Source organism: Patiria miniata, unplaced genomic scaffold (assembly GCF_015706575.1).
Source record: "Patiria miniata isolate m_02_andy unplaced genomic scaffold, ASM1570657v1 HiC_scaffold_4, whole genome shotgun sequence".
NCBI lineage: Eukaryota > Metazoa > Echinodermata > Asteroidea > Valvatida > Asterinidae > Patiria > Patiria miniata.
Genome location: NW_024037071.1, coordinates 7,938,615 through 7,950,845, shown reverse-complemented (window position 1 = coordinate 7,950,845; position 12,231 = coordinate 7,938,615). Strand labels below are relative to the sequence as shown.

Sequence of the window (12,231 nt, the reverse complement as noted above, 5' to 3'; positions counted from 1 at the left end):
CCTTTCATTCATTAGTATCGCCACCATGCAAAGCCTCAAATCTTACTTTAGTTGCCGTTTATATATTGTCACATACTCTTTTGCTCGATCTACATTGATGTTCAAATTGATGTTCAAACAACACAGCCCAGGCTGACTGAACTGTGTGCAAACTCATCTTTATTTGCTTGCAGTCAACATCCATATTTGTATAGAACCCAACCAATCTGGTTGATAATCCACTGAATAAATTAACCAAAACCTCAAAACAAACCGCTTGAAACACTTCTGGTCTTGCTCATCTGCAAATTGAAGTGGTCTGTGTAGGTGCAATTATGAGGTGTGCTTACAAGAGTGGGTGAAGGAAGGAGTTTGTGAGTTATGTTTGTTTTGTATTGGAAAAGTAGGTTAAGCTTCATAAATTTCTATCCTGTAGGCCCTATTTTGTAGTTGTGCCAGATTAATTGAGGGCCATGTGATTTTTTCCTGATATTCTAAGTGATGTATACAGCTTAATTGAAGTGATGTTAAAAGTGTACCTTTGTTACCGAATTCTGCCTCATGTCTTTTTGGTTGAACTTTTATTTCCAACTGAAGTTCAAGTTTATATTTTTCATTCCTGCATGACACTTAATTAGAGACCTGCATATAATTCTTGGGTTTCCTCTCTTAATAAATTGGTAAATTACTTTGCACCCAGGTAATAACCCATATTAAAAAAGAGTGGTGCTATAACCTCTTTCAGCACTTTGACCTAAATCTCCATTGCTTTGACTCAGAAATTATAAGCCCGTTGAAAAGAATACCTGTCCTCAGTCACCTTTTTGAGGGGAAAATTATTTATGATTCTGTACACAATGGCTGAGCCTTGCCAACAGGTTTTTGCCATTATCACCAGGCCAAGTAACACACAACAGAAGCTGGAAAAGTAGGAATGGAATGGCAGTATTATTATGGCAGTGCTGACCCCATCAAAAAAAAAAAGTGGTTGAGGTGACCAACTGTTGGTCGTAAATTATTTCCCAAATTGCAGCCAGGGTCAAGCTTGAGTGTTTTGATGGGTTTTTGTCCATGATTAAAAAGTTGTGGGGGTTTGAGTAAAAGGTCATGGAATGCAGACTCCTTTTGTTTCAAGACTGACAATTGAAAGCTTTAAAATAGAGGCCATTTCACGGTCGACAAAATGAAAGTTTCAGTGTTTGCTTGACACTTTGGTCCTTTCATTGCGTGACAATAACGTTGGAGAACTTGTCTGGAACATTTGTGTACTTCGCACACATGCTGATAAATGGGCATGATTTGCTGTGCAAATATGCAGGACATTCTGATAAAGAGGCAGAGCCTTTGTCAGTTCACAACAATTGGTTGTTTGGGATCAAAATGTTTGATCAGCACTTAGAAAGACTTACCATTTTATTCAAGTGTTCAGCAAGTCTAGGCACATGTTTGACCCGACATGTATGTTACCGGTTGGCCTAAAGGTTGAATGTGAAAGAAATATGGGTAGATTCATTTCCTATAAAATTGCATGTAATTTGTGAGCTGTTGGGACTCCATTCGAAAAATGACGCATTGGATAAAAATACAACAATTTCAGCAGAAATTATTGATCACTTGAACAAACATTCACTCTTTTCCCTTAATCGTTATCCATTTTATTCCTACCAATATCTTGTCACTTTCATAACCAGGAAAAAAATTGTGGCGTGCCAAAACCAAAAGTTGTGGTAATTCGAAGCAAAATTCCACAAGCCGCCAAGATGCCCTTGTTAATACCATTGAGCATTGATTTCAAATCCTAAAGTCAACAAGCTTTGGCATTTTCCCAGTGTGCATTCCCCCACACTCTGGACAATTGTCCATTGTGTGGCCCAGTCTGGCAGAGGTCATTTTCAGGTGTATGCAATAATCTTTTGCTTGAGCGGCTCTGTGATATGCAGCTTGGCAATTGTGAGTGGGTCTATGGTTTCAGGTGTTGGGGAAAAATGCAAGTAGGCAGCGGAGGTGGCTGCATGGGTGTGGACTACAAATTGTACACTTGAGGAAAACACATTGAAATTGAGATTGTATTGGTTACTTGGCTGGATGGTACAAGTGTAAATTTTGCTGGACAGATTTGTTAGTCAGTTTACAGAAAGTCAGATTGTCCTTTCGTGTAGTTCTGCTCTCCAATATGCAGGCATGCAACTTTTCCTCGGATCAGCTGATTTCCTCTTTTTTTATTCCCATTTCTGTCATTCAAAATAGAAAAACACTGTACAAAGTCTTCTGAATTTTGGAATTTCCTCTTTTTTGTGAATGTACAGTTGCATGCCTGAATATGTCAGCTATGCATAGTATGTTTAGGATTAAAATCAGTGATCCACATGTTGGTGCATGCTGTGTAGGTGAAACAGATCAGGCATGATAAGGGCGGTTCAAATTTGTGACGTCGAGGCAAGTCTTTGCTCTGTGAATTCGCAATTTGGAACACATCATCTCCAGCGAATTTCGCAGCGAACGTTCCTGGCGTCAGATTTGCTTCGCAATTTGCATTCACGTGATTTATGAACTGGCCTTAATTAAGTTTGAAGTTAAGTAGAACAAGCATACATTGTATTTCACTTTACGCCACATCTTTATGATCGGTGTCAGCTGAACTATGATATTGATAACACCAAAAAGCACCGCACAAACTTAAATAATGACATTTAACGTGCAATACGCCTGATATGGATTATTTGAACATTAGTTAGAAAATATTTCTGAAAATGATATTCAGTTATTATATTTTATAACAAACTTTTATGGTACTTGAAAACTACAGAATGTAGGTTGTTGGTCTTTAAACCCAGCACTCATTCACGAAACGAAAAAGGAAAAACATGTAAAAAACTTATTTCTCACAGTTATGAAATGTTGTAAAATGCCGCATTATCCATGCATTCTTACTTCCGTTATTTCTCTCCCCCATATTCCATACAAAAGGGTGATTTTTTTTGAAGATTACGAGGCATTTAGGTGAGGATTATATCCAATGCCCTGAAGCTTCAAAGCTCGGGCGGTTAGAGCAATCCAAACAAATTGATTGGTTGGGCCTCCCAATTTTTTTGAAAGGACCCATTATATTCCACTTGCGGCCACAAGAAATGTAAATTTTGGGTCACGCGAACCACTTAATTTTTCTTCCTTTTTAAAGTGAGCACCAAAAATTACATCTGAATGTAAATTTAACATGCAGTGAACAAATTGTGTGAACAGACAGTGTCTATGAATAAATACTTTAGAGCATGCATAGTACGTGAGTGGAATGGAAAGACATGCTCTTAAAATAGCCTGTCTTTTGGGGACAAAACGTGAAGCATTTGGCTATAGATATGACCTTTCAAGAAAGATTCAAGTGCCATTGTCTGTCTATCCGGCGTTTGATTTAATTAAGAGATTACGTGTAAGAACATGTACCGGTATGTGCATGTGTTTTCGCAAGTTTTAGAACCACAATCTTAACACTTAAGGGTACTGTAATGTTTGAAAAACAAATTTAAAAAGTTAGTGGCAAGCCAGCAAAAAAGCTCTTTGAGTAGATGTGCACAGATAGTCGGGTGTGTGATCCTGCACCCGAGTCCAGCCAACTTTAATGAGAAGTAAGTATTTCTAAATGCCTACGGTTCATTTGGTCGGCGGGGCCGATCACTTAACAAGTCTTTTTAATGGATATCACCAGCCTCTAATTAACTGTAGAAGATCCGGCAATTGTGAGGCCGGTTCCCGTTAAGAAGTTAAATAACCATTGCCGGCCATTGTCATGCATGCGAGCGCGTAGGGGCCTCCTGGGCACTCAATCGCTGGAATGTTGCAGGTTTTGGGTGAAAAGGACAAGACAGAATGAGAACCCATTAAAGATAACCTGGCCGCCGACTTTTTTTCTTCTTTGCCGCTCTCCATGGGTCAACACAGCTCATCAGACCCGGTTTGTACCAGCGCGCCTCTATTGTCCGCCTGACAATCAGCGCAGGCCGGGAGTAGCCGTTGAATGGTGCTGCCCGGGTTCACTGCCCCAACTTTTTTGCGCAATAGCTCGGGGCCCGGATTGCTAATCCCAACACTATATGATATGAAGAGGAGGGGTTTTCTGTGGGAGTGCTAGGACCGTACTCAAAAGGTGGTGTCGGAGAGGCCTTTCAGCCAGTTGAGTCTTGCATTCAGTTTCTGGGTATATGCACAAGATTAAGCAGCAGTGGCCGCTGGGTAGCTGGCATTGTAGAGCAAGGACACGCCCATCAATCTTTTTTGTTGCTTTGCAGCTGAGGAAAACTGTAAAGGAACCCATAAGGACTTACTTTTTACAGGGCTGTTAGGTGCAATATTAGGGCTAATTTTTCGTCAGGTCTGGGCGATTCATTGGCACAGTGCAGTGATGTATGTTTAATTGGAGAGCGGGAGGGGAGGAATGCCTGAAGGGGGTGGGACAAAGCCTTGTCCAACTTACCCAACAGAGACATGGTGTGAATACACACAGCCTCCAGCATTTGACAACCGACCCACTATATATTTTCTTCCCCTTTTTACCCAACCAAAACACAAACCTGGTCCCTTTGCCTAAAACTTCAGTCATGGAGCGGAATATAATGACAAGGGAACGTCTACAGAGAATTGGCAACCACAAAAAAGTAATAAATGACATGTCAGTATACCGCCTCTTTAGATATTGACTGGTACATACATGTACACAATATATGAAAGGGAGGTTATTCACTCTTGTGGAATGTTAAAAGCTCTGCGGTTGGAAACAATTTACTTGACTTGAATTCAAGTTTATAGGGCAAACATCAAAATCCAAAACTACCAAATTAATATGAAATGCCGGTACCTTGCTAGACTGTAACTGAATACAGTTATAATAGTCTCAAGCATCCTCTGAAATCATGGCACCTGGTGCATTTTCTCGAAAAGTGGAATTTGTGCATCAAAAACAAAAGAAAATTGCTTTTAGCAAACCCCAACTGTTTTTACTAGATCCTTTTCAAGACTGGGACACCAAAAACAAGTCTGAAAATCTTGAAAACTTAACATCCATTGAACCACACACTGGTGATTAAAAAGGCTTTTTTGTCGGACCGTTACAAACAAAACATTGATAACAAGTTTCAGTTTCTATTCATAACTCTCCAAAAAGGCAAGCTTGGGCCCCTCTTTTGAGATTGGGTATATAAAAGGCCAGTTGTGCCCACCCTGGCTATTGAATTTCTACATTTGGACGCGGCACGCTAGACTGATGGAGTGGAACCTAAAGTCAAATGGACGAGCTTGCCCTTCTTCCAAAAAAAAAAAAACAGAAGAAGAAAAGAACGAATTTGAATTGGCGGGTAAAGCAGGCTGCTCAAAGGCAATCCACAAAAGATCCCAAATCTATCCAATTTACTCCCCATTTTTGAAGCTGTGATGAATTTACATTGGTAGGCTTTTTGACAATGGAATTTCAACCATGTCTATCCGTGGCGACACTGGGCTTTCTCTGGCATGACAGTCCTGCCAAAACGAGTTTTTGACGACCTGAGCTTTTAATGGGGAAACAAGGATTTTATATTTTAAAAAGCACATCTTTGTATAGTCAGGCATTCAGATACTGTACCATCGACTGTGCTTAAAGGTATAGTCCATCATTTGTAATTTGTGCATTTTGTTCATTTGAAGCAACAAAAGTGCTCAAAATCTAAAGAAGTGTGCTAAACAGCTAACCTGATGAAGTTTCAGCTCAGCTTCAGCTGTATATTTCGAGAAAAACAACGTTCTAGGATCTCGATTTTAAATCAAAAGTTGATGAATCATGTTTTGAATTGGGCCTGAATTTAGCGTCCGAGACACGTTCTCACTAGCTGACTGCAGCTACGCGATGTCACGCACCGATCCGACGAATTAAAGCAACTGCGCGTGCATGTGCGTCGTGTCAACGCTTGCGCGCGTTTCGCCTAATAAAAAAAAACGAACTAGTAATGGAAATTTCCAATGGTGCTTCTTAAGATGCACCATTGGAAAGGCCTTCTTTCGTTGATTTCTTCAAAATGACAGCTTGCCAGAGAGAATAATTTCACAGGGAGTTTAGTCCCCTTACTATCTTTCAACCAAGTATGTTTTTCAACAATAATTACGCCAGTTACTTTTTGGATAGCTGCAAATGATGGACTCTGGCTTTAATGATCACATCAAAAAGTGAAAGAACGGCACTCGTGCACAACACTAGTGACTTGGTTATTGGAATTTTCAAGCTGAAGTGGATCCAGCCTGAGTTCGATTAAAAGAGAACTCAAAGAAAATTTTGTGTGCCCTTAAATACCCTTTCCAACAATTTGCCTGTTTAAATTTTAGAGCCTGTTTTGGTGGGTGTGAGTAGTTTATAGCTGTCTGAGAAACACAAAAGTGGCAGGTGTCTTGGACAGTTTTAAGTGTTAAAGTTATGGCACATCCTATCCATTTGAACAATCTGACACCAAGCATTTATAATTTAATGCCCATATAGTGCCAACTATTTGCTACTGAGGGAATCAAACAGATCTACACAATTGTGGTTAGCCAGGGTACCTGTAGTGATCCATCTGCAAAAGTGCTTACTTTTTACCCACCAAAAGTGCCAATAATTTAATTTCCCTGACCTTTGTGCTGGGTAATAAGGCACTAAGGACTTCACAATGTGCTCCCGGAAAGATCTGGTTGCTGAGCTGTTATTTAAGTGGATTGGTTGTGACATAAATATCACCACTGATCTTTCAAGAATCCCCATGCATGCTATGAGGTTCATATGGGGTATGCTTATCAGTAATTTGGCGGTTACTGTGTTGAATTGGCGACAAGTCTGTTTTCAATTATTGTGAGATTTAGCGCTAAGGTATTTTATGAGATTGTTTGTGTCTTGGTGTATAAATTTCAGTTAAATTGTGATTTAATTACAGTGTGATAGATGGCTTTCCCAAAATGCATGGACAGAGTTATGAAAATTTGTCCAGTGAATGTTATGTTAAATATTTTGTGGGTGTGTACATTTTTCTCTTATCTTTTTTTCACAAAATACATTTCTAATGTTTCTCAACAATTGCCTTATCAGATGTAAATTTGACCTTTCCCTCACCATCACAACAGTCAAAGCAGACTGAGTGACATTGGTCATATTTTAAGATATTTCAGACTGTTTTTTTTTCATTACATGTACATCTCCTGGCTAATGATAGCCATATATATTCATGAATATTAAAAGAGTTCATACTGAGATTTTGGAATTAGATTGTCCAGACAGATCAAGTCATAAGCGTGTAACTTGCCATTTAGCCCTCTCTCTCTCTGGCTGGCAATTTCAACAAGGCCAGCCCAGCAGTCAAAATAAATCAAGTGACTGTTTTGAACAGTTGAGTGCTCCCTGCCTTCATAAAGCCGGATTGACTGGAGCCATGTGAAGTGTGATTGTTATATACATGTAGAACCTGATATGTACCTGTGCTTGATAATTAGCCAGCTGTACCCTATCTATACCAGTTACCTGCTTGACTGATATAGTGCCTATGAAGATAGATAGATACAAGATGATGATCTGACTGTTGGTGACTAGCCTGTGTAAAAGGCATGGCAGGGGTACATAAATTGAATTTTTGACTGTCTGTGACTGATCAAACAAAAGGAGGATAAATCGTTGTGTCAGTGCAACAAGGTCGTAACTCCATTCTGCAACAAAGTTGTATCTCGCGCAAATACGCTCCCTACAACAAGGTCGTACCGGTATCTCGATAACCATTGACTTTGTATACATCCGGGTTATTTTAAGTGAGATACGACCTTTTGTCAATGTTCTCATTCTGAAACTCTCGTTTCACGTAGGCCCATTTTAGGAGATACGACCTTGTTGCACGGACACAACGAAACAATCTTTACTTTGATGGTTGCACCATGGAGGTAGTTTCCTACCTCCATGGTTGCACATTTGCCAACAACTTTCCCATCATGATATTCAGTCAGCAAAAGCTGTCACGTTTCAATTCACACCATTCCCTCCCTATTTAAAGATCCATCAAAATAAAACGGACCAAAAAAAAATATGGGAAGAGGGAATTAAAACCAGCTCATGGCTGGAAAAACAGAAATGTTATCCCCCGCTAAAGACCCAGCGAAAACAGCCCAAGGTGCAGCCACCACTGCAGACCAAGACAAAACACTCACAATGAAATCCCTACTGAAACTAACATTCTAAACAGTTTATAGTTTTACGTTACCATGAAGAGAGGGCGATTATTGAAAGGTGCTGGCTTTGGCAGGTGTTGTTAAAGAACTGTGATGACATTCTGTCGTGAGTTTCTGCTGCACCATCTCAAGCAGGCTGTCTGGTGTGTGGCTCAGTTCCAAATTAACTTTGGACTTGGGAGCAAGCATAGTCCTGAGTCCACATCATGAGCTACAACCTTCAATACAGGCCTGCATGACCATAACAAGCCCTGCAGTTCACTTACAATTTGTACAGTATCTGGACTGGAATATAAAGGCTTTATTTGTGCAGTCTTTCTATACCATATCTTTGATCCGTTGGTACATCTTGCAGATTCCTGTCTTTAGGACTGCTGCCAAGTTTGAGAGTCTATTGCAGTAAACATTGGATCAAATATAATTAAGTTAGTCAAATCTTGAATCAAGACTGCTTCAAGTAGCTTGAAAAAAAAAAAACCCACTTAATACATGTAGATCTGAGAATCACACGTACACATTGAAGGATCCTTCACTTACGACATTCTGTAGGGTCATGGTTCAGTTTTTTTTTTACTGGTCTAGGTTCTTCCGAATATTCATGCACTGGTGTGACGGATTTTGTTTGAAACAAGATTTTGTTTTCATTTCAAAAGTGCACCGTACATACTGACGAGAAGGAACGGGCCTCACTTTGTTGTGAAAATATGTACAATTTACATTACGCATTTGTGATTTTCCTGCGCATACTCCTTTAAAGTCTATATTTACACCCAGCTCAGTCTGTGCGGTGCCTTTTTCCACCGTGCGTGACCAACGGCAGAATTGCGGCGAGTCGGAGTATATGAGCTGTATGTGTCTACGTGATTTCTTCCTAAATCACTGGCAGCCGTTCGCACAGGATAAAAACTCTACTCAAGTATATGAGATGCAGTGTGGGTGCTGGCACACTTGGGTTTAATGTTTTCATGTTTGTTGTTCCCTGAAGCAAAAATGTGCATTCAGCAAGTTTAATATCCTTCTAGTCTGCCGTGGCTTTTCAAAAGAGCTGCAAACAGTAGGCCTATTCGTTGATTTGGTGCAAATAAAAAAGCTCTGCCTGTGGAGAGGCATGTTGCTTTGTATTCATAGTCTACCTGTTCTTGACTCTTCAAAGTGCAGGAATTCATGGTTTGGACTTCTGATGAGGTGGGTTTTTTATTTTTAAGGCAAATGTTGGGGGAAGAAATTCTGGAGTTTCTTAAGTGCCTGTCCCGATGTATATAAGTTTGTTTGTTTGGTTTTTTTCTTCAGTTTTTAGCCAAAGCAAATGGCCATAGACAGCCAACTAGAAATTATACTGTTTGTCTATGTGTAAAGAGCAAATGAATGAATTTATTTCACCACATTGTAAAGTACATATCGGTACTACTAGTATCAAGAAATTAACGATTAAGGCAGACAGTACAATGGGTAGGATACCGGTGAGCAAATAATTGCTATCAAAGCCGGTCTCCTTAGCAGGTCAGAGGATCAGTTTAAATGAAATTATATTAAGCATTAATGAGGAAAACAAATGAATATCAAAATTATTACAAAAGATAACCCTGGTGTATAATCAAGCAATGCTGGAATGGGGAAGAGTGTTGACAGTTCATGACAAAGCCACATGACATTTCCTTATCTGCATTGTTTTCACCCACCACTGGTTAAAAACAACCAAGAGACATTCCACAAAGGAAGAAAGGACATTCCATCAACCTGTTTTTCTTTTCTTTTTCCAAGTCACTGGCATTGGATGTCTATTATGATTGGGCCTGGCAGGGCAGGATACATTAATTTGGCAGACTTGTCCCCAGGGCATCAGTGGCTCCCCTAGTCAACCTCAGCCCCTCCAGTCTGGCCCTGGCATCAAATGAGGTCACTGGTCTGCTGTCTCACACCATGACCTTTGACATTTAGTCATAACATTGATACACTAGGCATGCTTTTTCATACTCACAAGATTCCTTGCTGGACAACCAAAATGACTTTTTTGATGGAATCTCTAAACACAACTTCATTCATTCTTGACTTCGATTGAAAAACATTTGTCCCGAATTGATTTAAAAAACGAAATGAACAGGAAAAAATACTGTTTGTAGCTTACATAAAAATGCAAAACATTTTCCCAGTGAATAATTGGTACAGTATGTGCAGCTCATTTATTTGCTTTGTGACGTTTTGCGAGACGGAAAGGAACAACCTAATGTCTTCTAACCAACAGCCACTGACTGACATTTGCTACCAATGAGATTAACTGAGTTGAATTTAAGTCCTGAACATAAAATGTAGACATTGGATCTACCGGTTGCTTTATACCAGGCAAGCCTTGTCCTGATTTTTATAGAAATTTGGGCAAAGGAGGACATTTTGTTCCCTATCTTATGAGCTTGCACCACTGGGAATGCCAAAAGAGCAAGGCTAAACATTCCTCCATGGCTAAACTGACTGACCAAGAAGACGCAAGTCTGTGGCCCATATGTTTTTCTGTTTCAGTGCTGGCACTAAAACAGATTGTTCTTGACTTGATTTGTGGTGACAATTTTGGGTTTTTTCCCCGTTGATACAAGTACATGCTCAGCTGTATCTTGCAACTTTGAACTTGTGTTTTTTTGCAGGATGATTTGGTAAGACAATACACTTTAAAAAAAGGAAAAAAAAGTTGCCATTTCTCAGTTTCCCCTAGAGTGCTGTGCTTGTCAGCATGACTCCATCAACCCAGAAACCGTTTGGAATTTGACATTTATATCATCAGCAACTCAATATGCACCCTCCTGGAATATTTTGTGTGCAGTGGTGTGGAATCAGGAACATATTGTTTTGTTTCTTTAAAGTGGGTTTTTATTGTCGCCCACCTGGGAAATCAGCCCCAGGCACTGCACAAAATATGGTACTACACTTGTGTGTAGTGTCTGAGTCTTTCTCTAATTTTGAAGGGATCTTGTCTAAACTGGTATTGCGCCTTTGGCTGGAATTCTGCAGCAAGCCAGCAACTGCTGATTGCTTTTATTTCTCCTTTCCTTTCCAGCTGCAGAGAATTACTCATCCTGCCGGAAAACAATATTTGAAAGGAATTGGCGAACCATTTCTTTAATTGTTAAAGTTGTATAGACAAGGCAATTTAACCTTTTAGGCAATTTAACTTTTAGGAAACTTGCAATCTGTGAGGAGAAGTTTCTGTTAATTAACTAGACTCTAGTCTTTGTCTGTTGGGTTAAAAAGGAAGTCAAAAACCAAAAACAAAACGTTCAACAATCAAACAAAAACAAATTGAGCCGTAGATTTAATTGCCTTTTAAAACTACCATCAACAACATTTTGTACAAATAACAACCTTTATAATATAGATTGTTGCATACTTTCTGTTAATTTATCAGTCCCAAGCATAATTTTGTCGGGTATAGTGATCCTACTGCGTGAACCTTACACCCAGTAAACCCATTGAGTATCCGTTATCTGAAGAATGGGTCTTTTATCTGAATCCTCTTCCCACACTACATCCTTTCTCTGCTGTGCAATAAACAGAATGACCAATATCAGACTTCCCAAAGGAAGTTCCATTTTGGTACCGGTAGGAAACACTTCGAGGCAGGAATATCCTGCCGTGAGTCAATGAAATCAGGCTAAAACTGAAGGTTGTTCAAATTTATTTGAGGGGGAGCAACAACATTTTTTTCTCACCTTGGAACCATTTACATTTTGGAATCTAAGTTCCCGATTTCACTTGTTTCTGAAACTTTGAACAGTACGTGTGTACACGTGTGTGTACATGTACATTACAAATGTGTGGTGTTTGTAATAGCCCATACGTTATAATCGTTGCTTCTAAGTTTAATAGCCTACTAACAGTCAAAAGTTATACAATGTAGCTAACTTAAAACCTGCTGTGCCACTGCTTCAAGTTGCCTATAAGTTCCACTTTCCGGTCATTCCGAAATACGATCCAACATGTACAATCACCATAAAATACAATTGGGATTACAGATTGCATGTAATTCAAGTTTGAAACTGTGGTCTGGTTCCTGTAATGCGA

General features: G+C 39.6%; 1 protein-coding gene across 1 annotated transcript in view; it reads left to right on the top strand.

Moving 5' to 3' along the window:
• The window catches only part of LOC119739779 (glypican-5-like), a 41,551-nt gene that overhangs the window by 10,904 nt on the left and 18,416 nt on the right, over window positions 1-12,231 (top strand). The window lies entirely within an intron of this gene.